This window comes from Gekko japonicus, unplaced genomic scaffold, assembly GCF_001447785.1.
Source record: "Gekko japonicus isolate JY-2015 unplaced genomic scaffold, Gekko_japonicus_V1.1 scaffold893, whole genome shotgun sequence".
Taxonomy (NCBI): Eukaryota; Metazoa; Chordata; class Lepidosauria; order Squamata; family Gekkonidae; genus Gekko; species Gekko japonicus.
This window is the reverse complement of record NW_015170302.1, coordinates 79,914-92,933: the sequence shown is the minus strand read 5'-3', so window position 1 is coordinate 92,933 and position 13,020 is coordinate 79,914. Positions and strand designations below refer to the sequence as shown.

General features: G+C 50.8%; 1 protein-coding gene across 3 annotated transcripts in view; it reads right to left on the bottom strand.

Annotated features, from left to right (window-relative positions):
- The window catches only part of MIB2 (mindbomb E3 ubiquitin protein ligase 2), a 104,324-nt gene that overhangs the window by 79,776 nt on the left and 11,528 nt on the right, over positions 1 to 13,020 (bottom strand). The window contains exon 1 of one of the 3 annotated variants that reach the window (XM_015417962.1): positions 2,789 to 2,931. The exons of 1 other annotated variant lie outside the window; for it this stretch is intronic. The gene's annotated coding sequence lies outside the window, so the exon portion shown is untranslated. Of the gene's footprint in view, positions 1 to 2,508; positions 2,553 to 2,788; positions 2,932 to 13,020 lie in introns of those variants that run through there. One more of the 3 variants, XM_015417961.1, reaches the window with a different exon arrangement.

Below are 13,020 nucleotides of genomic sequence, written 5' to 3'. Positions count from 1 at the left end.
CACGTCCCCCCCCCCAATAGCTGGCAATCCAAAACAGTCCAGTGGAGCCTGAGTAGTGGGTGTTGCCTTCTGACACACTTCCGGTGATGTCAGGGGGTGTGGCATATGCAAATAAGTCATGCTAATGAGCTATGCTAATGAGCTCCTGCACCTCTTTTTCTACGAAATGACCTCTGGTGGTGGTGGTGGTGGTTGTAGTAGTAGGAGTAGTAGGAGTAGGAGTAGTAGGGCACTGTGTGTAGTATAGCCAGGAGATCCTAAGGTTGTCTGGCAGTCAGAAGTTCTAGCTCTTTTACTGTTAGGCACCACTAGGTGGCGAGCTAGACTTGTTTTTGAGGCAAGAGACGTTTCAGAGGTGGTTTGCCGTTGCCTGCCTCTGCATCACGACCCTGGTATTCCTTGGTGGTCGCCCTTCCCAATACTAGCCAAGACCGACCCTGTTTAGCTTCCGAGATCTGACAAGATCGGGCTAGCCTGGGTTAGGGCTCTGGGTCAGAAAGGGCTTAAGAAGCACAGAGGCAAGGCCTCTGTCAGAGAAGCTAGAAAGACACTTAAGGACTAGCAGCATGTGCAAGGTGTAGAGATCAGAGGGGCAGCCTAGGATGTGGGAGGCCCAAGTTCGAATTCCCACACTGCCACGGAAGTCTGCTGGGGGACCTTGGGTCCGTCACACTCTCTCAGCCTATGCGACTTCACGGGGTTGTTGTTGAGAGGGTGAAAGGGAGGCGGGGAGAACAAACTTGTAAACTGCTTTGGGTCCCCACTGGGGTATAAAAACCGGGTATAAACAGTCCACCGCACAAATAAGTACAAATTGCAAAGAACTCCTGATCACCCTCCCTGCCTGGAGTGATGGCAAAATACGCACAACCGTATCGTCCAAATACCTTTCCCTCCTGAAAACGTATCAGTTTCACTCTCTGCTTCAGCACCTAATTTAGTTATTTCTTTGCTTTATTAGATTCTGCTTTTCTCCCCAATGGGGCCCCAAAGTAGCTTAACCTCCTTTCCTCCATCTTATCCTCACAATTACCTTGTAAGGTAGGCTAGGCTGAGAGCATGTGCCTGGCCCAAGGTCGCCCAGCGAGCTTCCATGCCACGAGTGAGGATTCGAACCTGGGTCTCCCAGATCCTAGTATGACGACACTTTAACCACTGCACCACGCCTGCTCTCATGGAATCCTGGCCTACCAAAAAGATTATATTCTGGAACCTTGGCCTGTCTCCCCCTCTTCACGCGTACCTGCGACGAGTTTCCGTTCTGTTCCCCCACTGCTGTCTGGGACAACCCCATGAGCATACTTGGCAAAAAACTGCGAGTTGACTAGACCACAAGAAATCTCCAGTGCCCACACACTATGGCCTCAAAGACAGCCCCCTTACTTTTACAATGTTTCCTCGCCTGGTCGCCTAGGGACAATTCAGACTTACGCAGGCGAATAACCGCTTGCAAGCCTATAACCTCAACGCCTTTTCCTTTGCAGCTAAAATGGCCAAAGCCGCACACATAGGATTAATGGGAACAGCTTCCAGGCCAAACAAGAGACCGCTTCTGGAAAGGTCTGACATATAAATGTATGAAGTTACTTTACACCAAATCAAACCACCGGCCCATCTGTTTCAGAAGTGTCTATTTCTACAGGCATCTGCTTTCTAGGGCCTTAGAAAGACGGAGATCTTTCCCAGCATCCACAACCCTCCTACCTGGAGATACCTGGAGTAGCCATGGCCCCTCCCCAGACAGGAGCTCCATTACATCTCTACTTTAAAAAATAAGTAAATTAAATAGGGCTCAAACCTCAGGATGAACGCAAGAGAACCTTCTGTCCGAGTGTAACAGACCTCGCCTGACGTTCTTTAGATGTCAAGCGCAGAATCAGCATTTAGGACTTTCCCAATCAAATTATATGCTCTAGTTAAAAGGAAATGGGGGGGGGGAGAGAAAAGCCGACACATTCATCACAGCTACAGGACTTAGCAATGGGAAGATTTCCCCCAAGGCAACGTACGCTACAGACTTAAATAAATATTTGGACACTAGCACAGCTGGATTTGACAGCCCGCCCCATGCACATTAAGCGCTGTGTTCTTAACTCTCATGCTGCTAATCTGTGCTAATCTGTGCTATTGTTGTTGTGTGCATAGTTGAGCTATTTCTCTCATTAGGACACCCATGGAAGAGATATAGGGCAGCGAGGCCCTGTTCCCTGGAAACCATATTTAGCGGCAACCCCCTTGCTTCCACGAGGCATTCCCCAAGGGCAGCGAGGCCCTGTTCCCTGGAAACCGTATTTAGCGGCACGCTTCACACCTCCCCTCTTTGCAAACCATAAGGATTAGAAACATTTTTTAAAACAAAGGCCAAGGTTCCCCAGATTTCACATTCTGCATTGTCCGTCCCCCCCAATCCCAAGCTTCACGCCACCGCTTTGCCTACGGTATCTGCAGGAAATCTCTCTCTGCCAAAGTTCAAACCTGGTGACAGAGAGAAACTCGTTCGGAAGTTACCCATGAGCGGGGCAAGAGGCGTCCTTACTCTGCGTCGCCTGTATTTAGAGGGGCTCTTCAGACGAGGATTCTACAGGATTCCCGACCTCGTGGAAATCTGCGTCTGAGAGTGTAGCGCGGGTGAGGTTACCGGTCAAAACGGGCCTGCTTTGTTCCCTGTCCTTTTTAAGAAGCAGCCCCCCAAATCCTGCCACGGCTACAACTGTAACGGGATGAGACATTTCCAGGATGTATCGAGGCAGAAATCCCCCCAAACGGACGTCCCTACTAGGGCTCGCACCTCTCGAAGCTGGAAGAGAGAATGTGGTTGGTTTTGTCCGCTTGGAAACCTGCAGTTTCAAGGTATCCAAAGCCAGAAAAGCAGGTTCCCCCAACGACGTCCCCCAACAATTATTTCGGTTCACTGGTGTGTCTTCGGGGCTAGATCTGAATCCAGTAGCCCCTCAGGGCCCAAGATTTTCAAGGTCTCAGTTTCCAGGAGGCAAAGCTCCCTTCGTCCCTGTGTCTTTTGGAAGCCGGAAGCCAGGCAGAGGAGGCCAGTGGTGGTAGTTTCCAGGTCCGGACGTGACTTTCCAGGTCTCCCGGGAGAAACACCAGCTGCTACCGGAGGCTTTCCATCGCTGCAATCAGATCATCTCCCTGGGGGTACCTTAGGAACCTTCTGCATCGAGCCCAATAACAATGCAAGAAGATAAAGAGATACCCCCCATCGCTGTCTCCGGAGCCGAAAGACCAAGAGGTCTCTATTTCCCTTCAAGTTCCTTGGCCCCACGGAGATGCCCCCCACCAGTCTCTGGCCTCAGCCCAGCGCCCGAAAGACGACAGCTCCGCTTTCTTTTTGGGACCCCCTCGCACCTGGAACGTCGGATCTCTTTGCTTCGCTCTACCGGCGATGCTTTAGCGGCAGAGCGTCGCGGGCTCTGCCGAGATCGGCTCTGGCGATGGCAGGGAAGCAGAGACGAAATCTGCTCTCCATCCCCTCTCCCCCGTGACGGTGGCGGGGACACTTTAAAGAGCCACCAGGCAGACGCCTCCCGTCTCCCTCCCCGGAGGCTGCATTGAATGACAGCGGCCAAAAGAATGGTGACAGGCACTTAAAGCCGCCCTGGTCTCCCTGCCAGGCAAAGGAGGCTGAATAATGGAACAGAGGAGGGGGCGGGGGAAAGGGAAGCTCCGCCCCCTGGCTCCAAGCCCGCAATCCATCGCTCCAGCTCAAATCCATCCCGAGAGCCCCCGAGAGATGAGTCTGGATTGCCAGGCCTTGCGTTTCCCCTTCCCGGTGCCTCCAAATCCATTGCAGCTGTCCCCAAACATGCCAAGCTGCCTTGTGCAGAACCCAGCCGCTGCCACGCTTAGCTCATGGCCGTCCGCTCTGATTAAAGCGGCTCTCGGGCAGAGAAAGGGCTTTCCCTGCACAGGGGATCCTTCAAGGGGGAAGGCCGGGGGACTGAACCGTAAAGCAGGTGGCTTACCCTTGCGTGGTCATGATTTCCAGATTCGGTGCTTTCCCCCTTTGCTGGGGGGAGGGAGGGGAGCCGTTTGGCGGGCTTTGCCGACCGGACTCCCAAAGTTAAGCCTGCTCGTGGTGAATGAGAGCGCAAAGGATTTGCGAGACAGTTTAGAATGTCCATGCACAGCGTGGTGCAGTGGTTACAGTGTTGGGAAAGGGTTTGCGAAATCCAGGTCCGAATCCCTGTTCGTGCAATGGAAGCTCACTGGGTGACCTCAGGCTGGTCACCTGCTCTCAGCCTCACCTACCTCGCAGGGCTGTTGTGAGGATAAAACCGGAGGAGAATGATGTGAGCCGCTCTGGGGGCCCATTGGGGGAGAATAGCAGGATATAAGAAGAAAAGACTGGGTTTATATCCCGCCCTTCACAACCCGAAGGAGTCTCAGAGCAGCTTGTAATCTCGTTTCCCTTCCCCTCCCTGCAACAGACACCCTGTGAGGCGGGTGGGGCTGAGATCGCTCTCTTCTGAGAACTGCTCCTGAGAGAACAGCTCTGAGAGAACTTGTGACTGACCCAAGGTCACACCAGCAGCTGCATGTGGAAGAGTGGGGAATCAAACCCGGTTCACCCAGATTAGAGTCCGCCCTTCTAACCACTACACCGAACTGACTCTCCAGTAAGTAAGTAAATAAATAAAATTAAAAGCCCCTGGTAACTTCTGAGCATGGGCCAGCTTCTCGCATTCCATCTGCTAACTGCACACGGTGCAACAATGCGTGTATCTGAACTGTAACTGAAATAAAACGACTTCTGCCTTGCCCGTAACAACCCCCAAGGCACGTGTAAGTGAAGCTCTGCAGTAGTTTGTGAGCACGCAGAGGAGGGGCTGTGGCTAAGGGGAAGATGCGTTGCTCTACATGCAGAAGGTCCCAGGCAGTGTTCCATCTAAGCTGAGTTAGTGTGAGCTAGCTCACAGTCTTTTAGCATCCGGCTCACACATTTTCGTCTCCGCTCAGGAAGGATGGCTCCAGAGCAAACTAATTTATGCAGTGGCCAAATCACCTGCTCACAACTTTAATGGCAGCAGCTCACCAAGTAGAACTGTTGCTCACAGGACTACATAGCTTAGAGGGAGCATTGGTCCCAGGTACAATCCCTGACATCTTCAGAATCAGGCAGTATTTATTCCTTTACTTCATTTATGCCCCCGTCTTTCTCCCCAAAGGGGGACCTGAAGAAGCTTACATCTTTCTCCTACCCTCACAACAACCCTGCGAGGTAGGTAAGGCTGAATTGGGGCAACTGGCCCAAAGTCGGCCAGGAAGATTCCAGGGCAGAGAGGGGTTCCAAACGTGGGTCTCCCAGATAGTCAGACACTACAACTGCAACACCAGGCTGGGTGGGCAAGTGGGAAAGAACCCTCTCTGCCCGAAACCCTGGAGAGCGGCTGCCAGTCAGAGTAGGCAATACTGACCTTGATGGACCAATGGTCTGATCCTGTATAAGGCAGCTTCATGTGCGGCCAGGAGCCGATAGAGGCTCCCAGGCCGGCCACCGTACTGAATGCCAAGGATTGAACCTGACACCTTCTACCACCATAGCCTTTCCCCTACGCAACAGTAGCTTAAGTTGTCAAAACCGCTTCCCTAAAGAAAACCCCCCCCCATTCTAACTCCTTAAAAAATCGAGATCTTCATTGAGATTCGGCTTTCAGTGTCGAATGCCAGAGAGTAAACCGGCCTGAAATAAAACATCGCGATGACCTGCAACCCTATGAACTTTTTGTTGTTGTTGTTCAGTCGCACAGTTGTGTCCAGCTCTTCGCGACCCCACGGACTACATCACTCCAGGCCCTCCCGTCATCCGCCGCCGTCCAGAGTCTGCTCAACTCCATGCTTGTCGCATTGATAACACTGTCTAACCACTTAAAGATAAAGGTAAAGGTTTCCCTTGCTCGAAAGCCAGTCGAATCCGACTCCAGGGGGCGGTGCTCATCTCCGTTTCCAAGCCGAAGAGCCAGCGCTGTCCGAAGACTTCTCCGTGGTCATGTGGCTTGCATGACTAGATGCCGAGGCTCACAGAACGCTGTTACCTTCCCACCAAAGCGGTGCCTATTTATCTACTTGCAATTTCTTGCTTTCAAACTGCTAGGTTGGCAGGAGCTGGGGCCGGAGATGGGAGTGCACTCTGTCATGCAGCACTCGGGTCTTGAACTGCTGAACTGCCTTCCGGTCTGCAGTTCAGCATCTTAACCACTTGAGCCACCGCACCCTCTCTAACCACTTACTCAGCGGTAAAGTCCCACTGAATCGAAGGGCACGAAACTGAATCAACGTGCTTGAAGCCGAACCAGCTTGCTCGTTCCGGATTTCCAAAGGTGGCCTTCGCTGAACACACCCTGGAAGGAGCACCCCCCCCCCCCCGTCTGCATAACCTCCTTTCCACCTCAGAGAGAAGAGCAATGCACCCCCCTCCAGGCGTCGAAGAGGTCACCTTTCCACAGTCACTTAAGAATCAAGAGCGTGCGGTTTGGATGCCAAGTCCTGAGCTTGCAGTTTTCAGTTTAACAATGGAGAAGGACATTAAAAAAATAAAATAAGAGGAGCTGGACACTGAAATGATCAGATCTTCTTTTCTTTCAAAAAAAGGAACATCCCCCTCACGTCTCTCTCCACTCCCTGGCTTGGGCCATGGACTATCTATCCCTCTTCTCTACGGACCAAAAATTACATTCCCCTTTGCCAGCCCTGAGGATGTGCTGTTTATTTAGACAGCTTTTATCTCACCTTTCGATGGACAAAAAGAAGCATCGAGGCGGCTTCCAAAAGGAACCGGGAAAAGCCAGGATCTATCACCAAAAAGCCTAAACTAACCCAGTTAAAATCCTGACATAAACAGCAACTATCCCCGGAAGGAAGAGTGGAACCAAATTCGGGGACTAAAAGCAGTCCAGTACCAAATAAAAATCAGCTCTAGTTGCAGATTATCCAAACCAAAGAGACAGGCTTTCCCCACGCTTTGAGATGGATAGCCAGCGAATTAAGAAGTCATCTCAAAAGGTCTCTCCATCTCTCTTTTCAGAAGAAGAAGAAGAGGTTGGATTTATATCCCACCTTCACTACGCAAAGAAGAAGAGAAGAGATTGGATTTATATCCCGCCCTTCACTTGGAGTCTCAGAGTGGCTTACAAATGTCTTTCCCTTCCCCTCCCTACACAACAGACACCCTGTGAGGTGGGTGGGGCTGAGAGAACTCTGACACAAACTGCTCTTTTTCAAGGACAGCTGTGCCAGAGCTTGTGACTGACCCAAGGTCACATCAGCAGGTGCAAGTGGAGGAGTGGGGAATCAAACCCGGTTCTCCCAGATTAGAGTCCGCGCACTTAACCACGACACCAAACTGGCTCTCTCAAAGGAGTCTAAGAGTGGCTCACAATCTCCTTTCCCTTCCCCTCCCCACAACAGACACCCTGTGAGGTAAGTGGGGCTGAGAGAGGTCTTTCGAGGACTGCTCCTGAGAGAACTTGTTGTGAGTGAACCAAGCTCACACCAGCAGCTGCATATGAAAGAGTGGGAAATCATACCCGGGTCTCCCAGATTAGAGTCTGCGCTCCTAACCACTACACCAAACGGGCTCTTCAACCAGTCCTTCAACCAGTGGACAGACACTGAAGGCCTAGTCAATTGCAGAGGTTTCTGAACAAGGGCAGAAGGCCAGGGAAGTGGAACTAAAACCTGACTTCTTATGTCAAGGTTCTGCAACACCCAAGAAGAAGTCAAGTTTTGGCTCTGACATTCCTCAGACTGACAGTCTGCGCTGTCTATTTATCCTGCCTTGCCCCGAAGGAGCGTAGCATGGTGTACCAGATCCCCCATTCACTGTTTTATCCTCACAGCAACCCTGTGAGGGATGACACACTGAAAGAGGGTGCCTGACTCAGCAATCTTTATGGCCGAGGGTGGGATTCGAACCTAGGCCTCCTCCATCTGTTACTAATCATTACAGTTTGAGGTCTAGAAACTCAGGACGGGGAAGATATAGCCTGCCTCTTTGTTCCCCTTGTGCCCTCATGGGTCTGGAGCAGAGCAAAAGCCCGAGAAAGCCCAACAAAGAGGCATGAATAAAGAAATTGACCAGAGTGCCGAAGCACCAAGCACAGACTGAGTGATTGGACAGTGTGACAACTGTAGACTATATAGAGAAAGATGGACCAATCAGGAAGCTCCTCCATCCCAGCCAATCAGGGCCTTGAGAGTGGGACTAACCAGAAGTCATTCTCAACGGCCTAAATAAATAATAACCACATCCTTCAAGGGCGGAGGAGGTGTCTCGCAGGTGGTTCTGGGGGCACAAATATGGAAGGGACCCAGTAGAACGGATGTCTAGCCACCTCCACCGTCTTTTCCACATCAAGAGGCCCCTGCGTTGCTGACAAACTATACGAACAAGGAGCTGGCAGAACACACAATTCAGAGGCAGGATCTGGCAACACACGTTCGTTTCCCGTCCCGTAAGGCAGACTTAATGTGGGCAAAAAAGCAAAACGAAAAGATGGCGGATCGACCCGCTTGCAGACGCAGGAGGTGAAGCGCCCGCAGCGAACACGCAGCCAATTTGAGACAAATCGCGCACCCCGACCTCATGACCACGCCTGAGCACCCTTAATTTTTTTTTTTTTAAACTTCTGGCAGTAACCAGTTCCCTACCCCCGCCACCTCTGCGATTCCAAGACCATCAATACTAGAGAATTAAACTGAATTATCAGAAGATCCGGCCAAGAGTTGGACCCAAATTCCTTTAGCGCACGCAGTGGCTCTCCTCTCCCTGGAGTCCAGTGGCACCTTAAGGATTAACCCAATTTGTTCAGGGCCTGTGCTAAGAGCTGTTCAGTCGCTTCCAACTTATGACGACTCCATGAATTAATGTTCTCCAAAACAGCCCTGCTCAGGTCTTGCAAACCAAAGGCCGTGGCTTCCTTGACGGAGTCCATCCATCTCATGTTGGATCTTCCTCTTTTCCTGCTGCCTTCAGCTTTTCCTAGCATTATCGTCTTTTCCAGGGTGTCTTGTTGTTCAAGCAGAAACTTTTGAGAGTCAAGAGGTCTGTTGAAGCCAGAGAATCCTACACTTAGCATTAGAGAGGTGTTTTTACTAACATGTGTATTTTACTTTCTTTGCAATGGTGAGGAACCCAACTCTCCGTCATAGAATCATGGAAGGGACCTCCAGGGTCATCAAGTCCAACCCCCTGCACAGTGCAGGAAATTCACAAATACCTCCCCCTCTACACTCCCAGTGACCCCAGTTCCATGCCCAGAAGGTGCCAAAAAACCTCCAGGATCCACAGCCAAACTGCCCTGGAGAAAAATTCCTTCCTGACCCCAAAGGGGCGATCAGCATTTATTTATTTATTTATTTATTTGGATTTATATCCCGCCCTCCCCGAAGGCTCAGGGCGGCTAACAGAGGCATAATGCCAGATAATAACAATAAAACAGTATAAATTACTAAAAATACAGAATAGACAATTAAATAAGATTCATAAACATCATTTCGGTGCTCCCCTACTCATGTCCACATTTTAAAAACCAAGATGGTGTTCTCGATAGTACAGCTACACAACAACAGCAGTGCCTATCACCACTGCCCTGCCGTTCCCTAGAAACGTCCCGCTCCCTCCGATGGTACCCGCACCAGCGGTGACAATGTATGGAAATCATAGGGCGTTGATGGAACAGTGGTGGCGGCGGCTCCTATTCGAAAACCTGGCGGAAGAGCTCCGTCTTACAGGCCCTGCGGAACTGTACAAGGTCCCGCAGAGCCCGGATCTCCTCTGGGAGCTCATTCCACCAGATAGGAGCCGCCACCGAAAACACCCTAGCCCTGGTCATCGCAAATTTGATGGTCTTGGGGCCTGGAACATCCAGGAGATGTTCCCTGGGCATGTAAGAAAGGGCCACGAAAACTAAGCACTGATACAACCCTTCCTGCCCTCTCTCTCATGATCTGCCTAAGTTTTCAGAATCCGCACGGCTGTCAGATGGCCATCAAGCCTCGGTTTGAAAACCCCCAAAAGAGGAGGGCCCACCACAAGTCAGCCAAAATATTCTTCAGCCCCCCTTGTGGCTTCTGAAGATTTTCTCACACACAACCCACGCATCCAGGCACATCTGAACACACGGGATTAGTCATTTCCTCCCTTCAGAAGAATCCTGGGGTCAATGTCTCTCGTTCCTGTCCTCCTGCCCGATCCCGGCACGAACACCCTACAAAAATGCTCTCAAACCAGCGGAGAGATCGATGCAATCCAGGGCTCAGTGTTGGAGCTGTCAGCTCTGGAAACCAACACAGTTGGTGATGAAACCGTATTGTGCCTGAATTTTTGCTGCGGGATATAAGGGGGGGGGGGAGTTGCAGGAAGAGGGAGAGAGAGAACCAAACATGGTGAAAAGCCCTGCTTCCTTGTTTCATCCAGACAGCGCTCCTTGCAAAACGGCGGTTCGCTCCAATCGGCAACTCTGACCAAAGACAGTGCACGAGAGACCCAAAGCAGCCAACCTCCATGACTAATATGTGCTTCGCCCCGGGGAGTTTAACATTTCGCAGTGCCAGGGCCGGTCTAAATCGTGTTGTGCTCCAAAGCCGCCTCGTGGATCTGGACACCCAGTGAGCAACTTAAAGGCTAACCTTCACATGAGGAAGACTGGAGCAGAGGGACTGCCACAGGAAACACGGGGCGCTGTAACAACAACCAAGTTGCACCCTTGATGCAAACAGTCAAGCACCAGTCCTACCGGCCGTAATCAATGTTCCCTCTAAGCTGCAGAACCTTGTGAGCAAAAATGCTACTTTGGGAGCTACTGGCATTAAAGTTGTGAGTGGGCGATTTGACTACTGCATAAATTAGTTTGCTCTGGAGCCATCCTTCCTGAGCAAACACAAAAATGTGTGAGCTGGAGGCTAAAAACCTGTGAGCTAGCTCACACTAACTCATCTTAGAGGGAACACTGGCCGTAATTCAGTTCCACCTCCATCATCATTAGTACCTGTTCAACCAAAAAGTACCCCACCTGATTTTCTCTCTGTAGCACCCAAACAACTGGAGATGCTCTGCTATTAAAGATTTTGGAGCGGATGGTGAAGGAGAAGAGAGGGAGAAGAGACTGGCTGCATACCTTCAGAGCCAGTTTGGTGTCGTGGTTAAGTGCGCGGACTCTAATCTGGGAGAGCCGGGTTTGATTCCCCACTCTTCCACTTGCACCTGGTTGGATGACCTTGGGCAAGCCATAGTTCTGATAAGAGCTGTTCTTGAAAAAAGAGCAGTTTCTGTCAGAGCTCTCTCAGCCCCACCTACCTCACAGGGTGTCTGTTATGGGGAGGGGAAGGGAAAGGAGTTTGTAAGCCGCTCTGAGACTCCCTTGGGTAGTGAAGGGCGGGGTATAAATCCAATCTCTTCTCTTCTTCTTCTCTACCTGAAAAAGTCTCAGAGCGCTTTACAATCTCCTTTCCTTTCCCCTCCCCACAACAGACACCCTGTGAGGTAGGTGGGGCTGAGAGAGAGCTCTTTCCAGAACTGCTCATGAGAGAACAGCTCTGAAAGAACTTGTGATTGACCCAAGGTCACACCAGCAGCTGCATATGGAGGAGTGGGGAATCAAACCCGGTTCTCCCAGATTAGAGTCCACGCTCCTAACCACTACACCGAACTGGGATATGTCATCTTTTCACAAATTGCACAGCACAAGGGTGAGTGTGACATAGTGGCTTAAAGAATATGCTTGCTCTGGGAGGCGCTGAGTTCAAGTTTTACCCCTGCTACAAATTCAACAGGTGGTCTCAGCCCGCCGCAGACTGTAACACAGAGATAATAATACTGGCCTACCTAACCAGGCTGTTACAACAATTACAAGTTCAAATATTTATTTACAATATTTGCATCCTCCCTTTCTGCCTTCCCAAGGGCCACCAAGATGGCTAGCGATTTAAAAACATACATGACAAAAATCACATTTTAAAATCAACCCCCAACCCCAAAATATGTGAACACCAAAACTGTTACAGAAATGCCAAGCTCTGGGTTGCGAGCTCTGGGTCGGGAAATACCTGGAGATATTGGGGGTGGAGCCTGCGGGAGGTGGGATTTGGGAATGGGAGGGACATCAGTGGGGTATAACGCCGGAGCCCACCTTTCAAAACGGCCATTTTCTCTGGGGGAACCGATCTCAGGAGATCTCCAGCCACCACCTAGGGGTTGGCAACCCTAGCCAAGCTTCCTATTACAGCCGGAAAAGGTTCAGCCGGGGTCTCCCGATAGGTCCCCTGCTGGCTCAAGGAAAACACCCCAGCCAATTAAAACGTATATCACTCTGATGACTTCATGATTTCCAACAGCTGCCTGGGAAATTGAGGAGAAATTCTATCCCACAAATTCTATCTAATGATGTCCAGGTAATCATGTGATCGATGGATCAGAAACCTCAGTAAAGAGGCATCTGCTCTGTAACCAGGGATCGGATTTGTTTTAATCCTCCCCTTTTTCTTCTTGCCTAGCGAACTGTGTTCGAAACAGGCTTCCCTCTGTAAAAACGGCATTATTCCTGGCATTTTGTTCGATGGATCAGAAACCTCAGTAAAGAGGCATCTGCTCTGTAACCAGGGATCGGATTTGTTTTAATCCTCCCCTTTTTCTTCTTGCCTAGCGAACTGTGTTCGAAACAGGCTTCCCTCTGTAAAAACGGCATTATTCCTGGCATTTTGGGACTTGGTTTTTTTGCAATGGTTGATAGCCTTAAACAAAGAAATGCGACAGATGTGCTGATGAACGGTACAAGAGAGAGGCGGGTGGCATGAACAGCAAGCACAGTCGGGGGGGGAGCAGGGTGCATGGTATCTGCACCGCTCCATGCACCCCATAATTCCTGAACATTATTCTCACTGTATCAGAATGAGGGCCCCTCCTCTTGTGTCCAGATCACGGGAGGTGGTCGTTCCGCTCTGTTCTGCTATAGTCAGGCCTCACCTGGAGTCCTGTGTCCAGTTTTGGGCACCACATTTTAGGAAGGG